We start from the raw sequence: 14,061 nt of genomic DNA on the forward strand, positions 1-14,061 counted from the left end.
CACCATAGCTACAACACCCCAACACAACCAGATTAATATTGGACATTTCTGTATTCTGTTGAAGGTAATGGGTGTGGTGTCTTTGTCTTCAATGGCTGGCAGATTGTAGTCCATTTTATTAATGACATGATCAATACATATTTCAAATATGACAATATTTTGAGGAAAAGAGCAGTTAAACATGATTCTTGATTTGAAACATTGTGAGCAAGTATATTTTATCCCAATCTATCCTTGGAGGTTTCTCTTTATTTTAGCTGGACCAAAGGAAGTATGCAACTTATCACTTGGTGAGAGATTTGGCCTCTTATGTTTTAAGCAAATTTTGAATCTGTATGCAATCAGCTGTGGGTACACCGAAAGTTACAATCCAGTCCTTTAACTCTCATTCAAAAGTAACCCATGCTTTCATAATCTAATAATGTTTGAGGATTAGACTCTCTCAGTGCCTACCTGATTCCTGCATGTGAAGATCTTTTGTCAGATAATTAAATAAGCCCACATACAGTAAACGACTTAGGTGCTGCAATATTAAGACTTGTGCTGCCTAATCAAAAGTAAACGTGCGTCCAATTATTTCTCAATTTAATCTCTGCAGTTAGATGAACCTGCAAAGACTGAATTGATTCAGCACCTAGCCCCCAGAAAGTAAGCAACAGACATTGACACATACGAGTCATGTGAGTTAGATGCCTGGGCAGTGCATGCAGAGTATTAGAGATTCAAAATGGGATTCAATAAATAAATAAAAAAACACTGAAGACCAGGGAGCATCTTAAATCCAGCCATCTTCTAAGACACCTCCCTCTATTCTGGAATCACAACCCAAAACCATCTCCTAAAGTTAAGCTAGTTCGTGTGTTGGAAGCAATGGAGCTGCAGCTTCACAGAGTTCAGTGTAGAGCAATTTACCCTGCCAAAAGCAGTGCAAGCATATGCTATGCTCTGTACTACCCCCATGACCCCTTCTCCTCCCCTCATACAGACCTTTTTTTTTTTAAAGAATGATCTTGCTCCCCTTTAGGTTGATGAACAACTTATGCCTACATCTGCCACACAAGTATTTCATGAGTACTCTCATACATGCTGCTTCCAGTTCCCTTGCTGGTTTTTGGATCAGCCTTCAGCTGATGTCCATCTCCCCAGACCTACACCACGTACTTAGCCAAGATAAACCAACTTAACGGGTTCAGAAATATTTTGCATCATAAAAGAATTTTCACCAAAGCCTCTAAAAGTCCAACTTCAAAAACTAGCATTAGAATAAAACTAAGAGAGAAAGGCAAATATTTTAGCTCAATATAAATTTTTTCGCCAGGCCTCTCTTCTATGCCCCACTGGATTTTTTATTTTATTAATCATTTTACACAACTCACGGTATTTTCTTTTTGCTGCTCCAATACCTGAGCTTTGAATCAGCTTTTTAGCATTAAAAAACTGGTCTAGATGATAAAGAAATGTCTACAATGAAACATGTGTTCCTTCCAGAGTGTCATTTTTTGTTGTTGTGAATAAAACCATTGCTATCAGATGTTGGAGTGCTCAATATTTAAAACAGTGTCGCTCTGAGCAAAAGTGAATGGAAGCATATGGAGATCAACTGAGTTATTCATAAGGTGCTACAGCATCGACTAAACAGGCCATCTGCTGTTTCAGAGCCTCAAGAGGCTTCTCTTTACAACTCATTTTAAAATAATTTGGTGGCCAGTCTGGGATTAATCAGACAGAAAAATTTAAATTTAGCAAAATCAATGGTGTATGTGCATGTGCGTTCGTGTATACACATGTGTACACATACGCACAACCCCACCCCCTTTCTACAAACTTACAATTACACATTACTGAAGTGGAAAACTTAACCATGCAAAAGGCAAACACTTAAAAGTTCCTGCAGCAGTGTCAGCTTAGCCACCTCACAAACCCTGCATGTTTTACATTATCCAACTGACAATACAAGCACTGAGAGAGAGAAGATATTTAAGAACAGTAGCAATAACATTTTCACAGTATGTATGACAAGTCTCCTCCTGTTTCTTTGCCTAAACTTAAAATATTGCCATTCACACCCACCTTTTAGTTAGTTCAACCCCACCTCTGCTGTTAGCCTAAAAACTATCTACTGTGCTGTCCATTACTGTACTTTGATTTAAACCGTTTCCTTTCCTGTGTGAAGTCCTTGGCCCTTTGTACATGCCACAAAATTGGCCTTTAAAACAACTTAAATGCCCTTCTGCACTGCTTTAATGGCATTGCTGTTTGCACATTTGGCAGCGTATTCCACTTTAAATTCCCGTGGTAAATAGTAAGATAAAACACCTCTGAGCTGTTTTAGTTTGCTACCTAACAAAGTGCAAGAGTGCCCGGGGCACTGGAAGCCCATGTGCCCAGGGCTTGTGGGTCCTGCACAGCTCAGGGGCTGTACGACCCAGCGGCAGCCTGTGCAAGCAGGCTCCACCAAAGAAAAAAACAAAAAAAAAGTGGCAAGCCTGATCTTTTTATTTTTCTTCCTGGAGCCTGCCTTGCCTACCTGCCTGAGCTGTGCTGGGGCCCGATGCTTTCCTCTATGGCTGTGGTGCCCCTTGGGACCACCTGGGCTGGATGCCATTGGGTGGGTGCCACCTGGGGAGCCCCCCAAGCAGCTCAGGGACCGCTCAGCCCACTGGCAGCTCACCCTCCTTTCCCCACACTACTGCCACTGAAGAGGCAGGTAAGGATCAGGCCCCCACCCTTGTGTACACATCACGGGCGTTTCGTTTGGTTTAATTCTCCCTAAATTGAGCACTATTTTTCAAAAACACCATTTCAATTTAGGGAAAACTAAACCAAAATAAATCCCTGTGGTATGTACAGGCAGCCCTTCTCATCTTCTGTACTGAGATTCAAACTCCACTCAGACTACCTCATCCCTTTATTGTTTCCTTCATTACACTTAGTCCTCCATTAACTCTATCCCAATGACCCTTTCTTTCTTGGCCTGGAGACTTCCAGGAGATTTCCTCAGTCTGTCATTTCTCTCTGGGTTTCCAGAACCCAAACACATACAGAGAAACACAGACTCCTCAGCACACAGAAATGTGTAAATATTATTCAATGCTGTAATAGTATTTAAGCCTGGATTCAGTAAGGTACTAAACTTGCTTAAAGTTGGGCATATGCTTAATGTTCTCATACACAGGGCTGCAAACTCAAAAAGTTATTAAGCTGAAGACATATACACTTGGAGACCCCAGTGGCTCTAGGCTTCCCTGTTTTATGATCAAGGATACTTAATTAAGGCATCTCAACAGCTAATTACCTATTCCTTTCCACTGGTTGATTTCATCTTGCTTCTCTTCCCAGGTTCCTAAAATAATATAGAAAGATGTACATATTTTCACATAAGTAAAAAATAAAAATTGAAAAACTAGATTGCCAAATAAGAATTTACACCTATTACACCTAAACAACATTGTCAAAGAATGCTTTAGCTGCAGAAGTCAAGTACTCAAAGGTCAGGATTTCCCAGTGCAACCTACATTTAGCCTTCATATCACATATATGCTACAAAATAGTTCTTAACTACACAACATATTTTTTTCATTAGGACCCTTGTTAGTCTCCACACTTAGCCAGCCCTGTCACTACACATAGATGTCTCAGTACAATCTTTCCCCACCCACTCCTAGTCTGCTTGCCCCTTTTTATTGCCCAGTTCCCATTCTCAATCCCTTTGTCCAGCCAGTCCTAGTCTCCATCCCCAAGTCATTGTTTCTCCAATTGTCCTACACAGCTCCCCTTGCACTCCAAACAACTAACTTATCACCCTTTTTTCTTCCTCATTCCTTCTGTAATTCTGTTACATAATTGTTTCTTCCACACTGCCTAGAAATATGCCAAAAGTATTAAGAACATGAGACAAAACAGTCTCTTTGGGTGTGTCTACATGCTCATTAATGTGCCATAGTTACTGCACATTAAGTTTAATACTTGCATAACCAAGTATTAAATCAACATGCAATAACTGACACAACTACTTAGTAGTGCTGGCGCATGGGTTTTTACAGATGCTAACTCTGCAGTAGCATAATACTGTTTTTCCAGGCTGAAGAGTCCCATAGCTCTCAGCCTCTCATCATAAGGTCTGTTTTCCTGACCTCTGATTATGCGCATGGCTCTCCTTTGTACTTTCTCAAGCTTCTCCACATCCTTTTTGAATTGTGGAGCCCAAAACTGGATGCAGTACTCCAGCTGCAGCCTCACCAAGGCTGAGTACAACGGGAGAATGACATCCCGGGATTTGCTTGAGAAGCATCTATGGCTACAAGCCAGCATTTTGCTCACTTTACTAGCTGCAGCATCACATTGAAGGCTCATGTTTATCTTGTGGTCCATCATGACCCCCAAGTCCCTTTCATCTGTAGTGCTGACCAGCGTAGCACTGCTGAGCCTATAAGGATGCTGCAGGTTTTTCCTCCCAAGGTGGAGAGCCTTGCATTTTTCAGTGTTAAACACCATCAGGTTCTCATCTGCCCATTTCATGAGCCTGGCAAGATCTGCCTAGATCACCCTCCTGTCTTCAGGTGTGGATGCTTTGCCCCAAAGTTTGGTGTTGTTGGCGAACTTGGCCAGTCCGCTTCTGACACCAATGTCCACATCATTGATGAAGATGTTAAAGAGTAAAGGCCCTTGAGGGACCCCGCTGGTCACAGGGTAACACAACGATTGACTTCCATAAACCACCACCCTCTGGGTCCTGCCGTGTAGCCAATTCCCCAGCCAGTGGATCGTGGTGAGGTCAAGGCCACAGTTAGCCAGTTTAGCCAAGAGGTTATTGTAGGATACCAGATTGATGACTTTTTAAAGTCAAGATATACGACATCAATCTCTTCCCCCTTGTCCAAGTGATAGGTTACCTGGTCATAAAAGGAAATGAGATTGGTCAAGCAAGACCTACCGTCAACAGACCCATGCTGGGTATCCCTCAGGATATTTCTGTCAGCTAGTCTGTTAAGGATGGCCTCTTTGATAATGTTTTCTAAGACCATCCCCAGGATAGAGGTCAGGCTGATGGGCCTGTAGTTTGCCGGATCTACTTTCCTCCCTTTTTTGAAGATAGGCACCACATTGGCCTTCTTCCAATCTTCTGGCACTTCACTAGAGCACCAGACTCAAACCCTGGGCTGGGCAGTACACCAAGTCTTGGCAGCCAGAAGGAAAAATTACAGCTGAAGTCCTATTCTTCCTCTGCAGCAAGTCTGGAACAAATTATATTTTTAGGTTATTTAGCTGCCATATCTTAATAAGTCTCCACTGGGTGCTTGCTAACTCCAAAGTTTTTGCAGAAATCAGTGGTTTTCAAAGTGATACCAAATCCCTGTCAGATTGGTAGCACAGTGGGTGCTGCACATGACAGACTGTACACAAGTCCTAAACTAATAGTAGGAAACCCATTCCCAGTGAGGTTCCTGAAACAAGTGTCTAAACTTGTGCACTTTGAGTGAGGAAATGCATTTGAGAGGCTGAAAAGGAGACAGAGGGGCAGCTAACCTTGTATCCATGACATAAACATAATGTATTTAATGTTAATATTTTAATATTATGCTTAATATAGCAGAACAAATTAAGTGCATCTGTAGCCATATGAAAAGTTGCTTTCATCCATAGCTAGCTCTGATCTGTACTGTAATGTCCTAGACAATAAAGTATTATTTCTCTGTCCAAAGAATCATTTTATTTTCCATGGTGTATGCTCTGTATTATTCAGGTCTTTAGCTGGACTACTTGAGTCTCATACTAGGCTGTCAAAACAACTCAATCTATGCTGACTAGCTACAGGGAAACATATAGTGCCTCCAGAGTAACAGTTCAAATATAGAAGCACTGGGGACTATGATCTGGATATCAGAGACTCACCAGAATTAGAAGCTTGGAAGAAAAAAATGAGAGTGGAAGAAAAGGGGGAGGGGGGAAAAAAGACCTCTGTAGGTAATAAATTATTCATGGATTCTAACTATCAGAGATAATTAACATTACTTGCTTTCAGCAGATATGCAATCTACTACAATTTCCCTATTTTAAAATAGATCCAATTCACACTATCTTTTTAGACAACTGTATGTCCTGTGCACTTGTACATTGACACAGACATGTTGCACATAACCCAGACTATGACATGCGTACATGTGGGTGCATGTGTGCACAGGCATGTACTTATTCGTATAATGTAACATAGCTCCAATACTTAACATTAACAGCAAAGGCCAGATCCCTTCAGTGGAGCAAAGCCAATTTAAACTCAGAATATGGCCAAGTGTTCTTAGAAGTCTGTTGATGCATAGATTTTATAATTTCAATACTACTTTAGGAACTTCAGGAAAGCATTCTACCATAAGAATTTTGTGCAAGCTACTGGATACCCTCAATGGCTATACTGCATACCTCCTTTTGTTTCCCAGTAATTCAATACATTACTTGCAATATATATAAAATGAAAATAGAAGGAAAATACATATTTCAAAATCAAGGTCCTGAACTTGTGCCCTGAAGAGAGAATGATAAAAAAAGTGAGTCTTTTACAGTCTCTAGGAGAACAGGGGATTCCAATTTAGAAGACTGAAGATCTCCTAAAGTTAAGAAATAGTCAAATGATTTTAAATCAATCTGCACTGTACAACCCTGAAAGCTCATATCACTTCCAATCTGAAGCAGCTATAAAAAAAGAAGTGAAGCACTCCAGTGAAATTAAATCACTGTGTGCAATGTGGAGCCAACCTAAAGTACCGGTGGAAATGTGTACTATGAAGTCTTTGCAGACTGAAAGAAATCACAGCTAATTTAAATTACCTGCTTTCAGTGTATATGCAGCTCATTTGATCACCTTAAGCAGCCTATCATAATGGCATATATTTTTTTTTTACTGATCTGTTAAGTCTCCTTAAACTGTGACTCATTAGTTTATGCTGGTTTTTGATGTGGTGCAATATATAACCCACTGAGATGCACCAATTTTAGAAAAGAACAAATCATTCCCTTTAGCTCAGAGAGCTCCTATCAGTTCAAGCAAGATAGCTAACAAAACATATAGACAAAAAAAGAAAAACAGCATCTGCCCAAAGTTGGGATGCCCTAAGTTTGTAAAAACTGCCTCTCCTAATTCCCTGCCCTGCTCTCTTGAGAGGCAAAAATATCCCTAATTCATTAAGAGATGGTTTTGCTTTTTTCTTGGTATGACTTTTCACTTCTTTGCTTCAGAATTAATTGGAATCACAGCAACAGTGAGGAGGGTCCTGCCATACTGAAATCTGGATTCTATGCAGATAGAAAGAGAAGAATAAAATCAGAAGGTAGAAATATTCTTTTGTCAAGCACAAAAAAATTCAATCTTTTTTTTCTTTTGGTTTTGTTTTGTTATGAATATATCTGTTGGGTTTAAACAAAATAGACCTAGAAAGTAGGATTTCTCACAGAAGAAAATCCACAATAGTCTGGGGAAAGAGAATAAATTAATACTGTTCCCATGTGGTGGGGGATGTAAAGTAAGGTGTGAAGTGTTTTCTTGTTCCCCTGCAGCATTTCAGTGATGGAGCATGGGACTCAGTCTCCAAGGTACTATAGTAAACAACAAAGAGAAAAGCCTACATACAAACTACAATGAATAAGTTTTACAATTTTATCTTTCTGAACCTTTACAAGTTCCAGAGGTTCATCTAACTGTCCCAACATGGGTAAGCTAAACAACTATAAAAACAGCCTTCAAAAGAAACTATAGGCTATGCCCATTGAAAAGATGTCCAGTATTACAGTTGTGCTGTTCTGCTGGGTTGAGCTGTTTGTATGACAACAAAGCTGGTGTCAGAAATATTTCATGAGGATTTAATTCAAGCTAACATAAGTCAAGGTCATGCTTGATCTCTGCTCCCAGAGGTGCTTACAGGAAACTTTCAATAGATTCAAATTATGGACCAGATCATTAAGCTACCTGACTGACTCACTCTTTCTTGCTATTAATAAAGAAATCATCTTGAAGATTTTCTGCATGGCTGTATGGATAACCTGAATTTATGTGGACCTCAGCAGTTCAAAGCCTGAATCTGTTGCCTGAAACAAGCAGAGTCTAGAGTTTATTAGTATGAAAAAGAGTTCTTCCTTCATTAGATTATCCTTAAATGCTGCCCATTACATAATACACCTTGTGTGTGGAACCTTTATAATCAAATCTATTATTTCCATGTGTATTTCAAGGGAGTGACACAATACTCTGCAGAAAGCATGATGAGAAAATCCTTGCCCAAGATACACAAAGCCTGAGACTCTACTGTTTTGTACCTTGTCCAAGATAAGCCTACATAGAAGGGATGAAAAATGACACTATTCAGACATAATAGCATTTTAAAGTCACTTTTCCCTGTTGGAATGCCTATATAAGGGGCAAAACTGTGGATTATTAAGCCTATAGCCTGACTCTTTTTTTAACTCTTTAAGTCAATGTGCACCAGCTGTGCCTTAGATTCAATGTATTTTAATTCAAGGGATATTCCAATGTTTTAATGCTACAATAGGAGCCCTGATATTGAGGAATCACAGAGCAAGCTGAAAGATACCTTTTCTGAGCCCCTTCTGTTCAGAGGCTTGCTTCTATAGCAATATAACTTTCATGGGACAACAGTCTAGGAGGAACAATTAGGCCCCCCCCCTACACATCACAGGTATCGCACAATTAGCTAGTTAGTTGTGCAATTACCTTGAGACCTGTTACATGTGCAAAGTACCTATCACAGCATTAAAAGATTCAACCTGCTATAAAGTTAGACCAAAAATATGTACTAATTTTATAGCTGGTTGCTATCAAGCTTTAATTTGCATGTACAGTGGCAGCTGTGATCTCCCAGCCTCAGAGATGCATGGGGAGTTCTTTCAACTGGGACGCTCTCAGTTGAGGGGGTTCATAGCTTCAGCAGCTTGCTTCTTGCCAGTGAGGGGGACCCCAGGATCAGGCTCCCACTGCACCGGCAATAAGGCACAATGGGTGGGATTTCATGCATGATCCCACAATCCCACCCCCTACCAATGCAAGTGTAGCATGGCAAGAGATGCAATTTTGTGAATCGCACATTTGATCCCATTGAGCTTTTACCTGCAAATGTAGAGGGGCCCCTATAGTAATACCCATATACACAGTATTTTGTACAATAACATATAAACAAAAAAAATTAATACAGTGTGTTGCAGCAGCCACACATATTTAAGGCATTCCAAGTCCAGGGAGATGAGGAGACTGGATCTTCCCAAACTCCCCTTCATTTGTGTGACACATGAATGCTATATAGCTCTGAAAACTCGTGTGCAACCCTGGTAATCCAACACATAGAAACTGCTGGCAAATGTACATAGTAAACCATAAACAGCAAAGCTGTAGCTGCACCACACCAGTCTCACAGAACCGGCAAAACCATAGCTGCATTTAAAAGGCTGGGGATTAAAAAGAAGATTAAAATTACCCAAAACATTCCTGATGTATCAAAGATTCATCAAAGATAAGAACAGGTAGGGGAATGACTGGCACCTCGTACTATTTCCTTGAGTTCAATGCAGTTGCATAGGGTTTCAGAAAGAGAAGAATTTGGCTTTACATGACCTCTTGGAATTCTTCATTCTCGCACAGAAGGCCACAACACAATTGTCTGTAACACAGTAGAGAGAAGTTATTGCAGGGCCGACAATAGAAAACTAAATTAAATAAAATCCAACAAGTACAGAACAGAGAGAAATCAAATATTAGACATTACAGGTAAACTCAATTTACTAGGTTTAGCTAAAAGCAGGGGGAAATCACCTTAAATTCATCTTTCAGAATAAGTATGGTTAGCCTCCAACAGAGCTTGTGTGTGTGTGTGACATCCTTCCTGCTTTCTGCAATCCTGACATTTGTTTGTTCCAGCACCAGAGAACGATTATGTAGTGCAGTTAAACCTGGTGAGATCTATGGAATGTGCAGATGTAGCTTCTGGAGATTTATCCACTGGCATGCATATGAGGTGGCAAGACTGAATAACAAGGCAAAAAGGAAAGAATCCCCTTCTGAAACTTGTGGCTCCATTCATAAAACACATCCATTTAGTTCTAATCATGTCCGTATTATCCTTTTAAGAAAAGTCAGAAGCTGAGAAACTGCTTTGACTGATGTGAGGGAGGCAGGATTAAAAAAAAAAAGTGGAGGGGGACTACAGATTTTTCATATCAATTCTGCAAGGCATTGTGCAGAATAATTTACAGGCACAGTACTTCAGATGCCATTTGAATTATTAAAAGCAAAGTTGTTTTCTGTGGTTTGCCACCAAACAGAACTACCATAAGAGTACCTCAAAACTTGCACAGACTCCCTGGCTCAAACCTGAAAGGTGCTGAGCATGAATTTTCAGAGTCATTCATGGGTGCTCCGTGCTTCTGACAATAAGCCAAAAAGACAAAGTCTGTAACATGATTCCAGAATTGTCTCTAAGCATATCACAATAATTTGAGGGGTTAGATAATTTAGTTTTCTGGGCCAAAAGAAATGGACTTTGTTTGCCTCTGCAGATCAATAGGAGAATGCAAACAGGATTTGCACAAGAACATTTGATGACTGCAATTCACATGCAGAAATTCTGAGTTGGGGAGGCATTCCTAGGCAGAATGACTGTGTGCAAAATGGAGAGCACACAATTACAAGCTGGGTTGACACCCTATTGAAAGTGTGGCAACCTGTTTTAGTTGTGTCTGTTATTCAGTTGGGGCATACATTGCTAATTGAGCACTAGACTACATAGTATTCTATTTGCAAACTCATTTTTGTGACAGCTGTTATTGTAGTTTTATGAGAATTTGATCCCTCAGAAGATACTGTTTTGTCTCAGGCAGTTAAATTAATCCCTTTTTATTTGAGGAAAAAATCTGAGCTAAAGGGGTGACTGGGACACTTAAGTGCATCCACTCAAAATAAGATGATCAGGCAATACTTTTTGCAAAATATATTAACAAATTAGCTTTTCTCCAAAAGCAGCATGTGCAACTTCGGAGTTACATTGTGGTACATCTTTGCAAGGTTGTATGCATGAGGAACCTTTACAGTCTATGTAAGGACAGATCACAGTGGCAGCCCATGTAGTAGGCAATCTTCAATCCTTCTGAATCACCATTTACACATGAAAGGTCACCAGGACCTTTGACAGATACACTGAGGCAGACGTATGGAAAGTGGAGGCTGCCCAGACCTTCCACCTTGAGACCATTCAGAGATCATCCAAAGGCCAGACCAAGTCCAGATGTTTGGTGTCTCAATAACTGTAGTTATACATGTGTCCAGGAAGCAAACCCAGGTCTCTCACATAGCAGACAAGGATTCTACCACTGAACCACAACAGCACATGGCAATCTATGCAAACAGAACAATATTTGTAAGCAGAACCTGTAAAATTTGGGGGGAATAAATTACCTGGATGGGACGTGAAGAAATGAGGAGAAGACAGGGACAAGGATTAGGGGGTAGGGATCCCATTATAGGACCAGCCCTATAGACATGTGAAAAGTTTGGTTCTATTAATATTTGATGGGCAAAACACTAGGCATTAACAAAATAACACACAAATATTGTTCTACGTAGGAAATGAGGGCAGAGTGCAATGGGTAAGAGTACAAAAAGCCAAATTTAGAAATATGGCAACTGGGGAGGAGCAGGGTCTGGGCAGAGTATGTAATCAGAGGTACATCAGGAGGGGGAAGTAACGAGAAAGTCTTTTCCTGGGATGATGGAGAAGGTGAAGAAACAAAAATTAAAGAAAACTGAGCCCTTCCCATTGGAGCTGTTTTTCTTATAAAAATGTATTTAACTGGCACAGCCCAACTGAAAGCAGGAAGTCATTATGAGATTTCCAATACATCTGTTCTTGTGGGAAGTTTTATCTGATTTCTCAGTTTAAGTAGTTCAAGGGAGTTTTGGATAAGCATCGTAACAGCATCTGGATCTATAATGCTTATCCCATCCAGGATATTTGCAGTGCAGGACTAAAGATAAAACTGGATCGGATGTAGCAGACCTGCAAACGGCTCTATACATAAAGAGGTACACTTTTTGAGGAACTAATCCTGGAGGCAATCACAGATATTCATTCTGCAGACCTGTGGAACCAGCAGTACTCTACACTGCTTCTAGTAATAATTAATGTAGCTGATTCAGCATTATGGTGGGCTGAGAGGCAAGACAATGACACTAGGTATGGTGCTATGTCAGTACAGCTATCCTGCTTCTGATTTAGAAGGAAGTCTGCAGCTACTTCCCAAAGCAGAAGCAGCTCATCCATGTTCATGAAGGGGTGGGCAGTGTCATGCTGAGACCCTCAGCAGACACAGCAAGGGACTGCCTGGCATTGTAGGAAGGTTGGCTTATCTGAAACAGATTGTCTAAATTTGGGACAAAAAAGTGCTGTATGTAAGATACCCCTTAAGAACTGAGCCCCCCAATTTGAAACTTTACCAGAAGGCTTGGCATTGTTGGTTACTTTTCCTCAGATTGTTGAAATCACAGCTTAAAAACTAGGCACATACTTAAATGCCTTGCTGAGTCAGGGTCTTAAACATGAGACCACACATTAATCCCCTAAAAAGGTTTAAGTGGCATCAAGACCTTTTGTCATGGACTGAATTTTACCTTAACAGTATAAGGGTGTTCCAGAAAATTGAGTTAAAAAAATAAAAGGATTACTATGCTGCCTGGGTGGTTCAAGTCATACATCCTTCAACATCATGCTTATAAAGCCCTGACCTGCAATAATTATTTCTTAATCATTAGGAATAGTAAGCTAATGATGAGGGCATTTAACTCATAACTCACACTCTGTTAAAGTCATCTTTGGGATGTGTTTACATGCTCTGTTTATGCTGTATCTCTTTTGGTCAGTGTACTTTGCAGGGCAGTTGTTCTTCTGCATTGTCTAGTCCTCCTGAGTTTGTCAAGCTTCTGAAAATCCAGAGCTTTTTTTTCTTTTGCTTCTTGCATCACTGCTAACAACCACCAAGTAGTTGACCACAAAAATGTGGTTTTTATTACTCACGCCATGTGATGAATACAAAAATGGTATCAACACAACAACAACAAGAAAAAAATCACATTTGTAGGCAGGCTTCAACTAGGAAAAACATATCAAATACAAACAAAGGGGGAAAAAAAGTCATCATAACTTAGTTTTTTTAAAAGGTAATGTTTAGATGGGAACTCTCACATTCATTTTTCTCCTAAAATTCTCCTACAATTCAAGGTTTTCTGAAGAACTCAGTTTGGCCAGGTAAACATCTTAGTCCATTGTATATATAACATATTCACACAGATGTCTGCTACTTCTTTGTTGTCACTGAAAACAGCTCTGCATAAAAGGACCGGAGCCTGATATCACTGGGAAAGATTGACACTGGAAGGTTAAACATTTGGATTAACCAGGGCAACATAAAGGTGATTGTCTCTGGGCCCTGGGATCTTTTTAAATCAACCCCTATCACTCAGTAGCAAGGTATTTATTATCAATTTTATTAATCACATCTGCATGGTATGCTTATCTATAGAGCTCTGACTAAGCTTCTGAAAGTCAGATCCCAGCATGTAGTTGGTTTAGTGCAAAACCAGGGCTAACTTGTTTGAAACAGTAACAATGGCTATGGACACTGCAATAGGTATCCAAAGTCCTGGTCAGGAGTTTGGAAAGGATCCTCTTAGGGCACTGTAATAGGTATAAATGATGCTTTCAGAATCCTAAAGTGATTCTGGACCAATATAATGCTGCAGCACCAGAAACTTCAAGACCCAAATCCCTGAAGAGTATTTGATTGGATCCTAGCTCTGACACAGATTTCTTAAGTCACTTAAGATATGTGCAGGCATTCGGTGTACCCAGTCTACAATCACATGGCTTATTTTAAGAAATATGATTGTAGATCAACAGTAGCTTGTACATGCATTTTTTGGTGCTAGGACCCATGCCAGAAACCCAAATTAAGTAACTTGAGTGGCAGGATGGGTGGGCAGGATCAGGGGGGAGGGCTAGTGGGTTTATGGGG

The sequence above is a fragment of the Gavialis gangeticus genome, unplaced genomic scaffold, assembly GCF_001723915.1.
Source record: "Gavialis gangeticus isolate Ggan-Ray unplaced genomic scaffold, GavGan_comp1, whole genome shotgun sequence".
NCBI classification, from domain to species: Eukaryota; Metazoa; Chordata; order Crocodylia; family Gavialidae; genus Gavialis; species Gavialis gangeticus.